General features: G+C 49.7%; 1 long non-coding RNA gene across 5 annotated transcripts in view; it reads right to left on the bottom strand.

Annotated features, from left to right (window-relative positions):
* LOC101681754 overlaps positions 1-10,472 on the bottom strand; it is a 29,580-nt gene extending 19,108 nt beyond the window's left edge. For 4 of the 5 annotated variants that reach the window (XR_006606068.1, XR_006606067.1, XR_006606066.1 and 1 more), the window contains exons 1-5: positions 9,872-10,472; positions 5,346-5,483; positions 4,844-4,921; positions 1,750-1,953; positions 940-1,038 (exon numbers count right to left, since the gene is read on the bottom strand). This is a non-coding gene — a long non-coding RNA (uncharacterized LOC101681754). The remainder of the gene's footprint in view (positions 1-939; positions 1,039-1,749; positions 1,954-4,843; positions 4,922-5,345; positions 5,484-9,871) is intronic. The other variant, XR_001177790.2, reaches the window with a different exon arrangement.
* Positions 10,473-17,232: the final 6,760 nt, after the last annotated feature.

Raw genomic sequence — 17,232 nt, 5'->3', positions numbered from 1 at the left:
AAGTAGGCAGAGAAGGAGGCAGAGAGAGAGAGGAAAGCAGGCTCCCTGCTGAGCAGATCCCCAAGCTGGGCTTGATCCCAGGACCCCCTGAGCCGAAGGCAGAGGCTTTAACCCACTGAGCCACCCAGGCACCCGCATAGATATTATTTTAAAAATTTTTTAGTTTACTTTAAAATTTTGTGTTCACTATAGGAAAATTTAAGCATACTTAAAAAGAATAATAAAATGAACTCCCATGCTTCCACATAGCTGACATTATTGGTTCATTTTTAAAGGGTATTTCCATGTAAATTAAAGAAATGGTTTGTACTTTCTTTTCTTTTCTTTTCTTTTTTTAAGATTTTATTTATTTACTTGAGAGACAGAGATCACAATTAGGCAGAGAGAGAGGGGGGAAGCAGGCTCCCCGCTGAGCAGAGAGCCCAGAACCCTGGGATCATGACCTAAGTGAAAGGCAGAGGCTTTAACCCACTGAGCCACCCAGGTGCCCCTGGTTTGTACTTTCTTAAAACATGGATTAAAAGGGGGAAATGATTTGCAAATAGAGTTGAACAGAATCCAGTTCTAGGCCCTGTCTGAAAGTGATTGTCAAGGGGAGGGGTAGGAGGAACATCTGTAGGAAAGAAAAAGGGGATCACTCTTTGATGGTTACCATGGAAACCACTAGGTCGAGTTTGTTGATGGGGCAGTGAGGTTCTTGCTAATGGACTCTGGGTCAGAGCAGTAGGAAAAATCTTCAGGCTGGTCCCTGAGGATATCTTGCTGAATCTGGAACTCCCTTCCACTCCCCAATCCTGTTCCCAGTATCCTCACTTTGAGGATACTTTCATTCTGAATTTCTAGGGTTCGATTAAAAAAGAGACACGTTGGCATTTCCTTCCTTGATATTAGGGCTTGCTTTTTGTGTTGAGGAAGCCAGAGTTGAAGTTGCATACTCACTTTGAGGAGTTCTGAGATTTGATAGCAGACCACCTGGAGTCCTGTTCACAGCCATAGCGCGGGGGTGGAGGTGGGGGCGGGGGCGGAGACGCTACATCCCTGGAAGAAAGCCCCGGAAGGTGGAGGGTGGAGGTCTTAGGATATTGACCCCCACCCCAGAAGGCAGGAAATACACTCCTGGAGAGCCCGGAATCCAGCCTAGCCTTGAGATTCAGAGGCTGTGGATTCACTTTTCCCCTTTGGAAGGAACTTGACCCCAACGTAGAATATCCATCGTTCGCCAATGTCCAGGGCTGCTTTAGCCATCAGATTATTTACTGTGGGGCATGCCAGTAGGAAGTGGAACTTTGGCATCGTGCTCCGTGGACTTGGGTCCAAGCCGCAGCACATACTATTTCTACCGTGACAGACTGCCACCTACTAATGGGCTTGGTGGGGGAAACGAATACAAGATAAGCGGCAGGCACAGAGGCAGAAGCCGGCTGGAATTACTCATCCAGGGGTAAACATGAGCACGGGGACAGACAGAAGGCCGCCGAAAACCGAGACAGATCCTCACAGGGACAGGTTCCCAGAACTGGGATCCCGAGAGACTCGACTGAGGTCTTTTTTAACTCTAGTTACGCCTCGGACTCCTCTGAAAAAGGCTGCACCGACGAGGGACGGCCACCAGGGGGCGCTCGGGCCCGGGATCTCGGGAATCCAGGGTGGCGGAAGAGAAAGGGGTGGTGCGGCGTGGGGGCGGGGGACCGGGGAGGAGAGTGTTAGCTAGCGAAAGGCAAGGACAGGTACCTCCTGGAGCTGCTTTACCTGTCCGTACGTCCCTACGAAATCAGAAGCTCCTTGAGGGTAGTGTCTGTGATTCGTCCCTTCCTTCCTCAACTGCACGAGTCCCTTGTCCCCACTCTAGGTTTGCTGAGCACCGTCAAAGGATGCTTTCTCACTCGGAGGGCGAGAAGGGAGAACCAGGAGGAGGGATGGGAAGGGCCGCGGGTAAGCCTGGAGGCAGCTGTTCTGGAAAGGGGTGAGAGAGGTTAGCTTATCAGCAGGGTGGAGCCCAAACGCTGGCGGGGGAAAGGGAGCTTTACTCAGGAAAACTTTGGGGGTGGAGCCTATAGGAGACTATAATTTGGGGAAGAAATAAGGTCGTGGTTCTCCCACTTCTTGATTTCTGGACTCCTTTATACTCGTAAATATCATTGAAAGAGCCTTTTATTTATGTGGGGTCTACCTCCCCAAACTTTCCATATTAGAAATTAAAACGGAATATTTAAAAATACTTACTTAAAATTACAATATTAAACCTACCGCATTAACACAATTTTAAAGATAACTGTATTTTCAAAAACAAAACAAAATGTTAGTGAGAAGTGTGGCACCGTTTTACATTCCTGCAAACTTTTAAAATGTTTAGCTTAATAAAAAACAGATGGAGTCTCCTATCTGCTTTTGGACTCACTCTGTTGTGATATCAGAGTTTTCCCCAAGCTCACAGCTTCATACGGTCATGAGAAGATGTGAGCGAAAAGGCAAATAACATTTTATTATGAAAATAGTTTTGACCTTGTGGACCCCCTGCCCATGTTGATATTAAATAGAATATTATTAACTGCATACAGTGTTATTTTTGGATAAGAATGGAAAGACTTTTGGTAAAACAAAGGTTGCCTTTGGTGAGAGCTAAGGACTTGAGGGTCAGGCTACCTTGAAATTCACCCACTGGCAAATATGTGGCCTCCATGGCCAGTGGTACCAGAAAACAGGGTCTCAGCTGGTGTAGACACATGCCTGTTTAAACGTCCACTCGCATCTGTGGACATTAGAACTCTATTACAGCCGACTTTCTGCTGCCTGCTGTTCTGAGTGGAGCTGGAAGAACGGTGACCAGACTCCCTCCTTTGAGGCCAAAAGCATTTTGTGGCTTCTTATCAATTCAAAAAGATTTCAAAACAATGCCCTACTCACTTCACACCTGTTAGAATCACTGTCATCACAAAGATAAGAGATACTGAATCACTATATTGTACACCTGAAACTAATATTACACTGAATGTTAACTAACCAGAATCTAAATAAAAACTTAAAGATAAGAGATAATAAGCGTTGGCAGAAGATGTGCAGAGAGAAAGGAACACTTATGCACTGTTGGTGGGATGTGAACTGGTGTGGCCACTGTGGAAAACAGTACGGAGGTTCTTCAAAAAATTAAAAGTAGAATCACCACGTGATCCAGCCATCCCACCTCTGGGGATATATCCAAAGGAAATGAAAGCAGGACCTCAAAATAACAAAACAAAACAAGCAAACAAACTAGAAGTGCCTTCCCATGTTCATCGCAGCATTATTCACAATAGCCAAGATCTGGAAACAACCTAAGTATTCAGCAACAGATAAAAGGATATATATAAACAATGGAATATTACTCAGTTACAAGAAAAGGAAATCCTGCCCTCTGCAACCGGGATGGATGGACCTTGAGAGCATGAGGCTAAGTGAAACAAGCCGGGCACAGTAAGACAAATACTGTATGATATCACTTATATTTGTGAGATCAAAAAAAGCCAAATGCAGGGCACGTGGGTGGCTCAGTGGGTTAAGCCGCTGCCTTCGGCTCAGGTCATAATCTCAGGGTCCTGGGATCGAGTCCCGCATCGGGCTCTCTGCTCAGCAGGGAGCCTGCTTCCTCCTCTCTCTCTCTCTCTGACTGCCTCTCTGCCTACTTGTGGTCTCTCTCTGTCAAATAAATTAATAAAATCTTAAAAAAATAATAAATAAATAAATAAGCCAAATGCAGAGAAACAGAGTAGAATGGTGGTGACCAGGGGCTGGGGGGTAGGGGATGTTGGTCAAAGGGAACAAACCTTCAGTGGTAAGATGAGTAAGTTCTGGGGACCTAATGAAAAGCATGGTGATTATGGTTAATAATACTGTATTGTATACTTGAAAGTTGCTGAGAGTAGATCTTAAATGTACTCACCACAAAAAAGAAATGATAATTATGAGACGCAATGGAGGTGTTAGTTAATGCCACGGTGGTAGAATTATATGTATCAGTGTATCAAACCAACACATCACACACCTTAATGTTTATGTCAGTTATATCCCAGTAAAGCCGGGGGAAGAAATAACACAATGGCCCCAGCCTCTCTAAAGCCGCAGGCTGGCTCTGGGAGTCCGTTCAGAATACCCCAGTTTGAATGAAGAGTCAAGACATGCAGAGACTTGCAGAGTCAAGTTACAGATGGGGTAAGTTTTTTTCCAGTTAATTCCCTCCAAGGACACCTAACATGAATGATTATCCTAATCGTCTGTGGAATGGCTTAGGATACGGATTCCTGGTCTCACAGCAGATCAGTCAGGGTTAGATGCTAGATTTTAAAGCTTGAGGCCCATTCTCAACCCTCCTCTAGCCCTGTCTACTAACTCTATAAAGACCCTCTGTCCTTAGTTACCTGGCAATCACCTGGGGCACGTCTTTAAAATTTTGAACTCCCTAGGCCTAACCCCTACAAAGCCTGGTACCCAGGCTTTGGTAGATCTGGGGTGGGCCCCAGAGCACCTTGGGAACCAGCAGCCCAGATCATTCTGATTCAAATGACTGAGGGTCACCCCTTTGCCTTCAGGTTGTCCCAGCCTGTGTGTTACAGTCTGTGTGTCCCAGAGAGATTTTAGGGCCCAACTCAGATCGTTGACAGCCATATTTCCTTACCCTCTGAACAACTGCACCCTGTCCTGGGGGTCTACATTTAAATTCCAGGGTTTACAAGTCTCATTCGATGCCAGTGACCATCTTCCTCCCCAGTGCCAGAACTATACCTGCCACGAAGATCCCCAACTTCTCAAACTCTGTCCAGGCTGCCCAAGCACTACCTATACCTACGTATCCCCCAACATGCACACCTACCTCCACACTTCTCATGCGGGTGTGGGTCAATCAATGTGTTTCCAGATGGACACACATCTCGCTTTCAGAGGAGTTCAGCTAAAAGTGCAGCAGGCAAAAATGGAACAAAAAACACAAAGACACACAAAACCCATTCAGTTTTCTTTATACCAGAAGCCCCGCATTTTCTTCTCCCCACCCTCGCCCACTCATAGAAGAAGGAGCTGCTCCTCCTCCTCCTCAGCATTCCCGTCAGCGTCCCCCCCACCATCTGAATGGCTGTATGGCTGTCTGTCATCTAGCTCACTTCCTAGCAGGACTCCTCGACCCTGGCTCCCTAGGGATAGTCCATGGGTCCCCGGAATCTGTTGGGCAGCCAGCCATTCTCATCCCCTGCTTTGCCTCTGGATTCACATTTACTTTGCGTGGCTCACGTTTATGAATATTAACTCATTTCATGAATTGCGTCAAGCATCAAGTCGTGATGGGAGGATTTTTTTCTCAGTTGTGTCTAAACACGCACCAACAGTTATGCAGCTTGTTTTGTGGTGTCCTTAGTAATCCCTGCCCAGCATTATTCATTTTCTGCTGTCGTCTGTACTCTATGGGAACCATCCACAAAATCTGGAATGCTTCACTGTCAGCTTTGAAGACTCGGATTCTGGGAGAGACATGGCAAAAATGACGAATGCACACAAAGCATGGCTTTCTCCCAATTCTGGACTCCCTGGCTGCTCCTGGGCCCGTTACAGCTGAATTTCTGGGGGGTGGGCCTGTGCCTCCCCAGGGACTATAACTGGCGGTCAGGTTGAGGAGCACTGCCCTACTCCCTCCAAACTCTTGGAAACATCTTCCCTTCTGCACTAATGGGTCGTCGCCAGCTGGACCCTAAGACCTGACCTTTACTGCTCACCTGCTTGTATCCACTGACCTTTGTCCCACATTTTTCCTTAAGCTCTTCTTTCCATCTTTATCTCCTTGCTCAGGCAAAAAACCCAAGAGGCCTGGCATCCCCTGATGGCATGGAAACAAAAACTACCCTTCAAGCATCAACAGCTGCCCAGACAGAGAATCCCAGCAGGCCCAGACCACCCAGACCAGGCTGAACTTAACTCCCCACACACAGCTGTGCAGAAGGACCTCGGAGGGAACCGTAGAATGACTGACGGTTACCTTAACCTCATTATAATACTAAAATCTTCACCCAAGGAGGAGCACAAGCCTCATTTACATAACCCACAGGACAGGTACAGGCCTGTTTCCTGAAGGTTCACGGCACCATCTTGTGTCCCCCTCTACGGAAAATGACAAGGCTCCTCTTTCTGAATATTCATCCCGAACTTCAATAAAAGGAACCCATTCACTCTTGCTCGGGGAGTCAAGGCTCTGGAAATTATTCCCTGTGATCTCCTTATTTGCTGCAAATAGAGTCTCCTTTGTGCGACAACTCCACCTGGTGTAATTTCTGTCTGTGACTCACCAAGGAGCGAACTCATGTTAGTTCAGTTACAGGGCGACTTGGTTTGGAAGTCATCCAGAAGAAGTTGGTTTCATCCAAGGGGGAAAAAACCTATCAGAATGAAGTCCTTGCAGGAGTTCAGGACATATCGGCCCAAATATGCTGCTTGGGTGTATTGATCCTTTTGAGCTGAAGGCACTTGAAAAACAGCAGATGTGGGGAGAGGTTCCCCCTGAACTGCCCTAATCTGCCTAAAGACAGAGCCTCCGAAAGGAACTCCATCGTCCTAAATCCCCAACCTGGGGGCTTCATCCACCAGGGAAGACGTTCCTCTCCCAGGAGAGCAGGCTACAAGTCCACAGCACCGCTAGACAGACGCTGTCACACCCTCATAACCTCCCATCTGTCCTTCTGAGGGCCCACTCATCTTTCCCCAAATCATTTGCTCTCCCCGAAGTGACCTGCATCTCCCTCCCCTTCTCTACGAAGATGGTATATAAGCTTTCCAGTGTCCTCTCTTTTTCAGGTGTTCGCTTTTTTTTTCCCCCTCTGTGATGCCCTTGTCCGTGTAACAGTCAAAATAAATAACTGTGTATAACTTTTCTCCTGTTCATTGTCTGTTGCCGATTTATTTCACAGACCCAGCTGTTGAATCTAGGGGGGTGGAGAGACAGTCTTTCCTCTCCTACATCCTCATTCATTCTTTCTTTCTCTCATCAGATAGATATTGAACACCTACCTTGCCAAGTCGTATGCCAAGGGTTAGAGATACTAGGCTGAAAATGAAATAAAGATCAGGCCCTTAGAAGGTGTCGTGGAAGGACCAGACATTAAACCTGCATTGGTAGGAAGAGCTCGGCTGGTTTCCTGGCATCCTGGCCCATCTTGGTGGACTTCAGGAAAGGAAGGTTCTATGAGTGACAAAGGACTTTTTTGGGAGAAAAGTATTCGTGCATGGCCATTTCTCAGCACCTCTGGGAAAGGCAATTTCACAGAAAACACAGGTTCTGTGTCCTGTGGGTGCCAACATTTTTAAAGTACAGGCTCTTAATTTCTTCATATTATTCTTTATATGCTCTGTGGAAGGCACTGCTATTACAGATCTTCCCCGACATAAGATGGGATTAATCCCTGATAAACCCATTGTAAGTTGAAAACATCCTAAGTCAAAAATGCACATAATTCATCAACCTATCGAACTTCACAACTAAGCCCAGCCTGCCTTAAATGTGCTCAGAACACTTACACAAGCCTACGGTTGGGCAAAATCATCTCACACAAAGCTAACTTTATAATAAACTGTTGAGTATCTCACACGAGTACTGTACTGAAAGTGGAAAACTGCATGGTTGGGTGGGTGCCGAATGGTGGTAAGTGTGTCGGCTGTTGACGCTTGTGGTCACGTGGCCCATGGGGAGTTGTAGCCGAGAGTGGCGCTGAATATGACCAGCCTAGGAAAAGATCCAGATTCAAGATTCCAAGTATGGTTTCATTTTTTTTTTAAAGATGTTATTTATTTATGACAAAGAGAGGCAGCGCGGGGAGCTGGAGAGGGAGAAGCAGGCTTCCCAGCAGAGCAGGGAGCCCAACTTGGAACTCAATCCCAGGATCCTGGGATCATGACCTGAGCCAAAGGCAGACACCTAATGACTGAGCCACCCAGGCACCCCTCAAGTACAGTTTCAACTGAATGTATATCACTTTTGCACCACCGTGAAGTCAAAAATTTCTAAGTTGAACCATCGTAAGTAGGCGGCCATTGGTACCCCCATCTTACAGACAAGAAAACTGAAATGCAGAGAGAAGAATTCACTTGTCCAAATCCCTCAGGAAGAAGAGCTGGAAGCATACGTTGGGTCTGTAAGAGCTGATTTTTTTTTTTTTTAAGATGTTATTTATTTATTTTGTAGACAGTGAGAGCGCGTGGGGGGTGGGGAGCAGACTCCCTGTTGGGGCTTGATCCCAGAACGCCAGTATCAGGACCTGAGCCTGATCAACTCTGGCGCGCCCCCAGACACCCCTATAAGAGCTAAGGTAAGCCAGCTCTAGAAGGATGGGCTTCAGTGAAGGAGCTCGTGAAAACCTACAAGGCCATTTCACTGGCATCTCCGTGGGGCACCAAAGACACCAGGTGCCACCAGCAGAGCTTCCAACTGGGGGCTATTGGGGTCGGCAGTGGTGGGAGGGGGTTTTGGAGCTGGTGTGGGAGATGGTGCTGGTGGCCTCAGCTGTCCTGATGGGCAGCCAGTGGGCACCTCATGGCATAACACTTATCATGTGCCAGACACCACCTAAGTACTTAGTATGGATGAAATTCAATTTAATATTTATAATTCCCATTTTTACAAATTAGGAACTGAGTCCCAGAGAGGAAAGATAACTTTCCGAGGTCACATGTCTGATCAATATGGAGTCAGGACGTGAGGCAGGGCGTGTGGACTGCTGGGCTTGTGTGCTTCAGAACTGTGCTGCCTGTCCAACGAGTCTATAAGGGATGTAATATCCTGAGGCGTGCTTCTTCTATGGGTCCCTCACCCCAGGAAGGGAGAGGGGAAGCGTGACAGTTTGCAAACGTGGCTACAGGACTCTGTCGCGCCTTCTTTCAGGAGATGAAGTCCACTCTGAGCGCATACCTGGCCTTGTGACTTGCTCTTGCTGTATCAGTTCCAAGCCTAGGCCTCGAGAAGCCTTGTAGTTTTGGCTATCCCCATCCTCGGAACCCTGCTGCCATGGGAAGAAGCCCGAGCAGGCGAGCCTGCTGGATAAGAGACGCAGGGCCCTGTCACCCTTTCACTCCGGCAGAGCCTCCCCATCACCCTGCTGTCTTGAACTATCCTGTGACCTGCCACCTCACCACAGACACATGAGCGAGCCCCGCAGAGCCTGTCTAGAAACCACCTGCCCATCCACAGAGCCATAAATAAATAAATGCCTGTTTCTTGTTCTAAGCCGCCACCGAGCAACTTGTTAGGTAGCAATAAATACAGCAAGAAATACCTCGAAGAGAGGGAAGGTATGAGGTTGGAGGAATTCCCACCAGGCAGGATGGGTAAGTAGAAATCCTTCAGGCAGGGAAAAGAGATTCAGAGGAAGATGCTGGGGGAGAACGGACCCTTTTCCCACTTCCACCAGGTGGAGGAATGACAGTACTTTTCTGGAGAGAAATTACAGATCATCAGTGAGGAAGCTGAAAGCAGGAGTACTCTGCTACCTTTGGGAAGACAATCCCTAAGCAGTAAGAGGGGACAGTCTCTTTGGAGGGACAGTAGGGTTGCAGCTGGGCAGAGAGGGGAGCTCCTTCCACTCTCCCTGGGATCCTGCACTGGGAGGCAGGGTTCCACTCCCTCCCTGGTAGCAGGCATCCAGACAGTAAGCTGCAGGAGCCTAATCTAGAAGAGCTGCCCTGAGAGTGAGAAGTGGACAGAAGGGAGAAAGGTTTAGCATGTACCAGGGACAAGGAAAGCGGGAGCCAACTGATCTGGAGGGAATGGCCGCTGGGGGAGGCACAGCCTAAAATAACACCGCTGTTCAGAGTACCAAAGGATGCCGGGCAACAAACACTACAGAGGGGAAGATTAAATGATACTTACTAAATGTCCTCACCATCTAAAGTGTACATATTATGGTACAATCATGTCTCTTTGGTGTTCACGTTGGTAATTTTTTGACAGAGCCTGTCATCTGCCCTTGTTTTGAAGGGTCACCCCTCCTCCTCGAGAAACCTGAATTTTAAAAAGAATCAAAGCCTGCAGGTTAAGGGAGATGCTGCATTGGTAGAATTTCAGGCGGTCATTCAAAGAGCAACAAAGGTTTTTCTTTTACGTGGGCCCCTTCCCTGGGCTCTTGGCCTCAGTGCCAGCCACGGAACCACAAAAAGGGGGCCTCAGCGTCGGACGCTTTCCATGACCCCCTCCCCTTCCTCCAAAGTTGCCCCAATGTTTCTCAGATTTGGGGCAGCAGCTCTGTCCCCGGTTCCGAGCGTGGGAGTAGGGAACGGCCGCGCCCGCGCGCCGCCACCAGAGGGCGCTGCGCAGCCGCCGGGTGCGTCGCGGCCGCCTGGGCGTGTGGCCTGGCTTGGGCATTTTTGTGTTGTTTAAATGCCAGCGTTTACTGCTCACTCTTTTCCCAAACATGTTTCTAATTTACCCGGTATCTCTTCTACGTGAAAAACTTGAGAAGAAAAAAAATTCATACTTAACTTTCGTTCCAGGGTGGGCAAAGGGGTTTGACACCGAATGCAGTTTTGTTTCAGAAACCTCGGAGACTGGGGCCGAACAGCCAGCAAGGGCTCCCCAGACGCTTCCCCTGGGGGAGGACAGAGACACTCAGGAACGAGCACACCGAACCCAGCCCCTGGAAATGCTGTTGCTAACCGCCGGCGAGCTCGCCGTCTTGCCTCTCCAAGGGGAGGATGGGTTTCGGGTCGGGCTCTGGAGCTGGTGTCCGCGGCCCGCCGGAGGGGCCACGCCGCACCCCGAGCTCCCGCGGGTCCCCGGGCGGTGTGCGGCGCTTCGGGGAGCGGGGCGCGCGCGGCCGGGGCTGCGAGGTTCCGCGGGGGAAGGGGGACAGCACTGCGGGCGCAGGGCGAACTTGGGGAGGCAGAGGGCAGGAGCTCCGGGACGAGCAGAGGGGGAGTCCGGTCTGATGTGGGAGGTGGGTTGGGTTCCTCGGTTCCTGGGGCTTGGGTGGAAGCTAACAAGCCTGACCGCCACATATAGAAGGCATGGGCGAAACGACCCAAAGAGCTTTTTGACTGATGGGAGGTCTCAGGCAGATAAAGCTCCTAATCCCTGGGGTGGGAGCTGGGGTGAGGCTCTGGTGGGGGAGTGTCTTGATTGGCGGCTGAGCTCTGTTTTTGAGACCTGAAAAAAAAAAAAAATCCCCTGTCCCCTGGGGAGATTTCTCAGTCACTTTTCTCCTGCAGGAAGCTGCTTCTTGTTGGAGCCTCCTGGGATTGGCAGAGTTAAAATCCTTTAACCCAGGATGCCTTGGGCCTTTTGTTCAGCTCTGACAATGGAATTGGGTGGAGGGGGCTGGGAAGGCAAGTAGCTGGGTCCGGGTGTATCCATGGGGTGGGGGTCTGGTAAAGCTATGTGCAGTCACTGTGTGAAAAAGAAGCAATTTAGTCGTGTATGTGTGTGTGTGTGTGTGTGTGTGTGTGTATTGGGGGGAGGGTGTAAGGGAGTCCAAGGCATAGGGCACCAGCTCGTTAACACGTGTATGAGTGCCTGCTGTGTGCGCTCAGCAAACCCTTAATTACTCAGGGACACCTTCCAAAACTGGGAACTCAATACTGGTCCCTAAAAGGTTGGGTAATGGGTTTTTCTTGCATCTGAAATCCGAGGGAAAAGATCTCCGGCTCCCCTGGGCTCCCAGATTCTTCTAGATGTCTTTGTCTTCTAAAATCCTGCTCCCACAGGACAGCACTTAGTTAAGGACACTCAGAAATGCATACTCTTCAACCATATTCATCATCACAAAACTGTTGCTTTGAATTTATCATGCCCTTGGCTCGTAATCCTTAGCAGCACCCACTAATTCAAGGGACTTGGAGGACTCTGTTCAAGCGCTCTCACCATGCAGACTTTTCTTCCCCAGCTCCCCGTGGGCATTCCCCTCCTCCTCCCAAGCCAGCCTGGCCCCTCATGGTCCCTTGGACAGGTCTTGAATTCTGCAGCCTCCCTGTATGGCCCTGCCGCTCTCTTCCTGGGATACTGACCCCATCCCCCTCTTCACCATCTAGCCGGTCACATCCCTGCTCCATCCAGTTCCGGCATCAGCAGGTCAGTCAACAGGCATTTACTGAGAACCCATTACATGCAAGGCATGTTCTGGGCCTGGGGACTATATCAGAGATCAAGACAAATATGGGCCATGAGGATTTTATGTTTAAAGGGAAGGGAACAGAATAGACACAAAGCCAAACAATTTCACTTGTTGATAAGGACTATAAAGAAGCTAACGAATGTGCTAGAGTAGGGGTATTGGGGGTGGAGTGGGGCTGATAGTGCTGCTTTAGTTAGACAGGGAGGGTCTCTTTGTGGAGGTGACCGTATGGATGGGAAGGAGGCAGCCCGGTGAAGATATGGGGAAGAGGGCTCCAAGCAGGAGGAATAGTGAGTGCAAAAGCCCTGAGGCGGGGATGCACTGGTAGTGATCTGGAGACACCATGGAGACCACTATGGCTGGGACAATGGGAACAAGGAGATTTGAGGGGCTCTGGGGACATAGGCAGGGGCTAGATCATCAGTCCTTGTGGGACCAGGTAAGGAGTGTGAGTTTTATTTTGGTTGCAGTGGGAAGTGTTTGGAGCCCCTTAGCTGAGAGTGAACAGATTTCATTTACCCTTTAGAAAAATCACTCTGGCTGCTTTGCAGAGCACAGACTAAGAGCTGAGGAGTTGAGATGCGGTTGGGGAAGTCATGGCAAGAAGAGATAAAACCAGGGTGGTGGCTATAGAGATAGTGAGATGCAGTACTGATTTCTGGAGCAATTCTGGAGGTATAGTCCATAGGACTTATTGATGATCTGACCTATGACAGAAGAGAGGAGTTAAGGATGATGCCTCCCTTTTTAGGCTAATTGGATGGGGGGAAGGGATGCCCATTTGGGGGGAAGAGGTGAATCCATAGTTCTGTTGTGGCCATTGCCAAGACCTATCAGACATCAGCTGGACCTGTGGAGGCAGGTTTGGGTCTGGAATTCAGGGATGTCTTGTCCTCAGACTTAAATTTGAGAAGAACCGTGTAGATGGAATTCAAAGCTATGCCTTGGATAATTTCATTTAGGGAAAGAGTAAAGACAGAAGGGAAAGGGCTGACACAGAAGCCATGTCAACATTTAAGGATCTGGTAGAAGGAAACCAGCAGAGAGAACTGAGAAGAACAACCTGTGAAGTTGGGGGGAAAAAACCACAAGATTGGATTATAAGGAAACTGAGTAAAGGAAGTATTTCAAGGTGGAGGATGTATTGGTCTGCTATTGCTGGGTAACAAACAATGACAAAAATCTCAGAGGTGTATAGCAGTAAATATTTCTTTTACTCACACATCCGTGGGTCATCTGGAGGTCAGTGAGATGTGGTTGACCTTGGTTGGGCAGCTTTAAGCTTCAGTTGGGTCCGAGTCTGTTCTATGTACGTGTCCCTTATCATCCTTGTACCAGCAGGGTGGTTAGGGTACGTTATTTCCCATGGGGATAACATTGGCAAAAGTATGCAAGTAGAAACACAGGATGCCTCCTTTGGCCAAGGCTTAGAACTGGCGCCATGTCACTTCCTCCTGTAATCCATTGGCTGAAACAGGTTATGCCACCACGCCCAAAGTCAAGGGGCAAGAATGTATACTCTGCCTCTAGCAGGACGGACTGCAATATCATACAGAGATAAATATGGTCACAGGGCAGAGTGACAAGAACTAGGACCAATAATCAGTCCACCACAGCATGTTTAAACATGTTCAGCGCCACTGGGAGACCAGAGGAGACAAGGACCATGAGCTGGCCAGTAGTTTAGTCAAGATGTGGGTCACTGGCCTTTTTAGTAAGAGCTATTACAACAGAATGGAAGGATAAAAGCCCCGTTGGAGTGGGTGGAGGTGAGAATGGGAGGTGAGAGAGAGGACTGTCAGTCTAGAGACAACTCTCTCAGGAACATTTGCTCTGCAGAGAAGCTGCAAAATGGAGTAGCTGGCAGGAGACATGAGGCAAAGGCTAATATGTTTTTAAATTTGGGGAATTAAATCCTGTTTTATTGGGGTGCCTAGGTGGCTCAGTCTGTTAAGTGGTTGCCTTTGGCTCAAGTCATGATCCTGGAGTCCTGGGAATGAGCCCCATGTTGGGCTCTCTGCTCCGCAGGGAGTCTGCTTCTCCCTCTCCCTCCACAGCTCCCCCCGCTTGTGCTCTCTCTCTCTCTCTTTCTCTCTCTCTCTGTGTCAAATAAATAAAATCTTTTTTAAAAATTTAAATAAATAAATAAATAAATCACTCCTGTTTTACTTTGATGGGAAGGATCTAGCAGAAAGGAAGAAGTCAACAATGCATGAACCAGAGGGCATCCATATGCTGTGAAAGGGGAAGGGGCCCAGGGCCCAGATGCAGGGGCTGGCACCAGATGGGTGCAGAGAATGCAGAGCTGCAGACATTCTGGTGGCTTTGGTGGCAGCCAGATCACACAGTTGGTCTGATTGTACCTATTTTCTCTATGAAGGATACCTGAGGTCACACGGAGAGTGAAAGAGGAAGGGTTTTGAAAATATGCAGAGAGAGGAGAAAGTGTGAAGTTGTTGCACTGTGGAGAGGGAAAAGAAATTTTCTAAGAAACTGTAGTAGGATTGTCAAGCAGTTCAAATGCCTATTTGAAATTTACGGCTGTAAATTTGAAGTGAGTCCATCTAGAGCAGCTGGGGAATTTTCTTCCAGTGGTGCGCAACTGCTCGGTTGCAGGTGTGAAGTAAACAGTTTGATTTAAGCACAGCTGGGTTTTCGCCAGGTGAATATGATGGAGAGAGACCAGTGGAAGGAAGTTAAGAATGTTTGCAAGGGAGATTTTGTGTGCTGGATCATGAAATCTCAGCCGGATAAGAAGGGAAGACCAGAGGGGAGACACAGAGTGCAGGAACAGGAGCAGGATGGGTTGGAGATCTCAGGTGAAATGGAGAGACTGGAGGGGGTGGTGCCTAGGTGGGTCCAACTCCTGATTTCAGCTCAGCTCATGATCTTGGGGTTGTGAGATTGAGCCCCAGGGCAGGCTCTGTGTTTTGTGGGGAGTCTACTTGTGGATTCTCTCCCTCTCTCTCTTGCTCTGCCCCTCTCCCCACTCTCTTTCTCTCTCTAAAATAACAAATGATTACATTTTTAAAATGTTTATTTATTTATTTTAAAAAATATTTAATTTATTTATTTGACAGAGAGAAAACACAAGTAGGCAGAGAGACAGGCAGAGAGAGGGGGAAGCAGGCTCCCTGTTGAGCGGAGAGCCTGATGCAGAGCTCGATCCTATGACTCTGGGATCATGACCTGAGCCAAAGGCAGAGGCTTTAACCCACTGAGCCACCCAAGCGCCCCAGTACTTTTTTTTTTTTTTAAAAAAAAAGACTGGACAGGGTGTATTGGAGGGCTGGCAGGTGGGGGGGTGTCTTTGAATCTGAGATCTTGGGGTGGTGTTGATAGTCATGGTTCCAAGGTCCAAGGTATAACCAGGAAGCTAAGGCAGGGCAGGAGAAAATACATCACTAGGGCTAAGACAGTTAAGGGAATTAGCAGTCAGAGCGTTGGGATCATCAGCACTGATGCTGAGGTCACCAAGAATGATGACAGGGTAGGAGAAGAACAAGGTGCCCAGTTCACCAGGGAACAGGCAAAGTGACCAGGAGGATGATAAGGTGACGCTAACTAGCAGAAGTGGTAGGTAGTAAACTCTGATGACATGTATTCCAAAAGAGCTGGGTTTCTGAAGGGGGAAGAAACAGATTGCAAGTTTTCATGGTCAGTGTGGACCACTTTCGCATGGCCTGAGGGAGGAAAAAACCTCCAGTGGAGAGAGCTATGGGGACAGCTGGGTCCTCAGGGGACAGACAGGCTCCGGGAAGAAGGAAGTGAGGGTCCTCCTCTTGGAGGTTTAGAGTAGAGGCCAGGGTATAGTTTGGGAGGGCAAGGAGGGGAGGGGGGTTGCGTGGGGGATGTTCAGCAGTGGGGTAGGGCTTCAGGCTGGGATGAGTGGGCAGAAAGCATGATGGGTCTGCTCTCCCTGCTGTTGGAGGCCAAGAAGGAAGGTGTCAGGGCACCCACACCCGGCCACTCTGTGGAAGCTTCCCAGATTACCCTGGGGAGCAGGAGTTGGGAATAACAGACTTGCTTTTCCTCGAACCCCCATAACTTTGGTTGCTCGTGATTCTCAGGCCTTATCACCCACTTCCAGGTGTCTTCGGCGTTCTTCAATGTGGATTTCTTATTCCCTCAATGAGTTGCAAGTTTGGACAGGAACCCCAGATGTGCCTCTTTGCACCACTCAAGTCCAGCGCAGCGCCTGACATGAAGTGGGTGCTTCTCAAATGTTTGTTGATTGAGTTGGATACAAATGAGGTAATGGTTCCCTTTAAGGCCCAGAGTGGGGGGCCGTCGTCAGGCAGTGGTTGGGGGGGTTTCCTTCTGCCTGGGGTCCCCACCCTGCCCCCACCGGCCAGCTGCCACACGGCCGCCCCTCCCCCTCCCCCGCAGCCGCAGCCGCAGCCGGCAGGGCTAGTAACCCGACGCCCGGCCCGCTCCCCCGCCCAGCCCCGGCTCCCGGTGGCCAATGGCTGCGGCCAGAGCCTCCGCGGGGAGCCTCGGGGCCCTGGCGGCGCCGCGCGGGCCAGGCTGGAGCTGGGGCACCCGGAGGCGAACGGCTGCCCGCCTGCGCCCAGAGCGGCCCGGCTCACGCCCCGCGCCGGGCTCCCCAACCTATAGGCGCTGGGCGCTTCCCTCCCAGGTCCCAGCTCGGACTGGTCCTGCTCTCCGCCCCAAGCCAGGAGCCCAAAGGGACCCGGCAGTCAGGGCTGACTGTGGCACCCAGAGGGCCAAGTCGCCCCTCTCCCCCTCACACCTCGGCCCAGGAGTCAGGACACTTGACTTGTAGTCCCCCCACCCCCACCCCAGGGCTTTGACGCTGAGAGACCTTGGGCAGTCACGGGATCTGAGCCTCCGTGTCCTGTCTGTGGTTGAGGCTAGTTCTCACTCACCTCTCAGGGGGCCGGTGAGAGGACCCAATCAGTGAAGGGCGGGAAAGTCCTCCCAGATTAGCTGGAGGACAGGCCAAACCCAATGCTTCGTGACCTGTCCCCACCTGCCCCCGAGCAGATGGGAAGTCAGGTCCGCCCACCCACCATTCCGGCTCCGCCCACCATCCAGGGAATTCCCTGGGTTCAACGGAAGAGCCCAACAACGCTTTCCTGAACACCCGCAGTACATGCATTTC

Source organism: Mustela putorius, unplaced genomic scaffold, assembly GCF_011764305.1.
Source record: "Mustela putorius furo isolate JIRA1106 unplaced genomic scaffold, ASM1176430v1.1 tig00000224_pilon_pilon_pilon, whole genome shotgun sequence".
Taxonomy (NCBI): domain Eukaryota; kingdom Metazoa; phylum Chordata; class Mammalia; order Carnivora; family Mustelidae; genus Mustela; species Mustela putorius.
The sequence above is the reverse complement of the archived record's forward strand: the minus strand, read 5'-3'. Positions and strand labels throughout refer to the sequence as shown.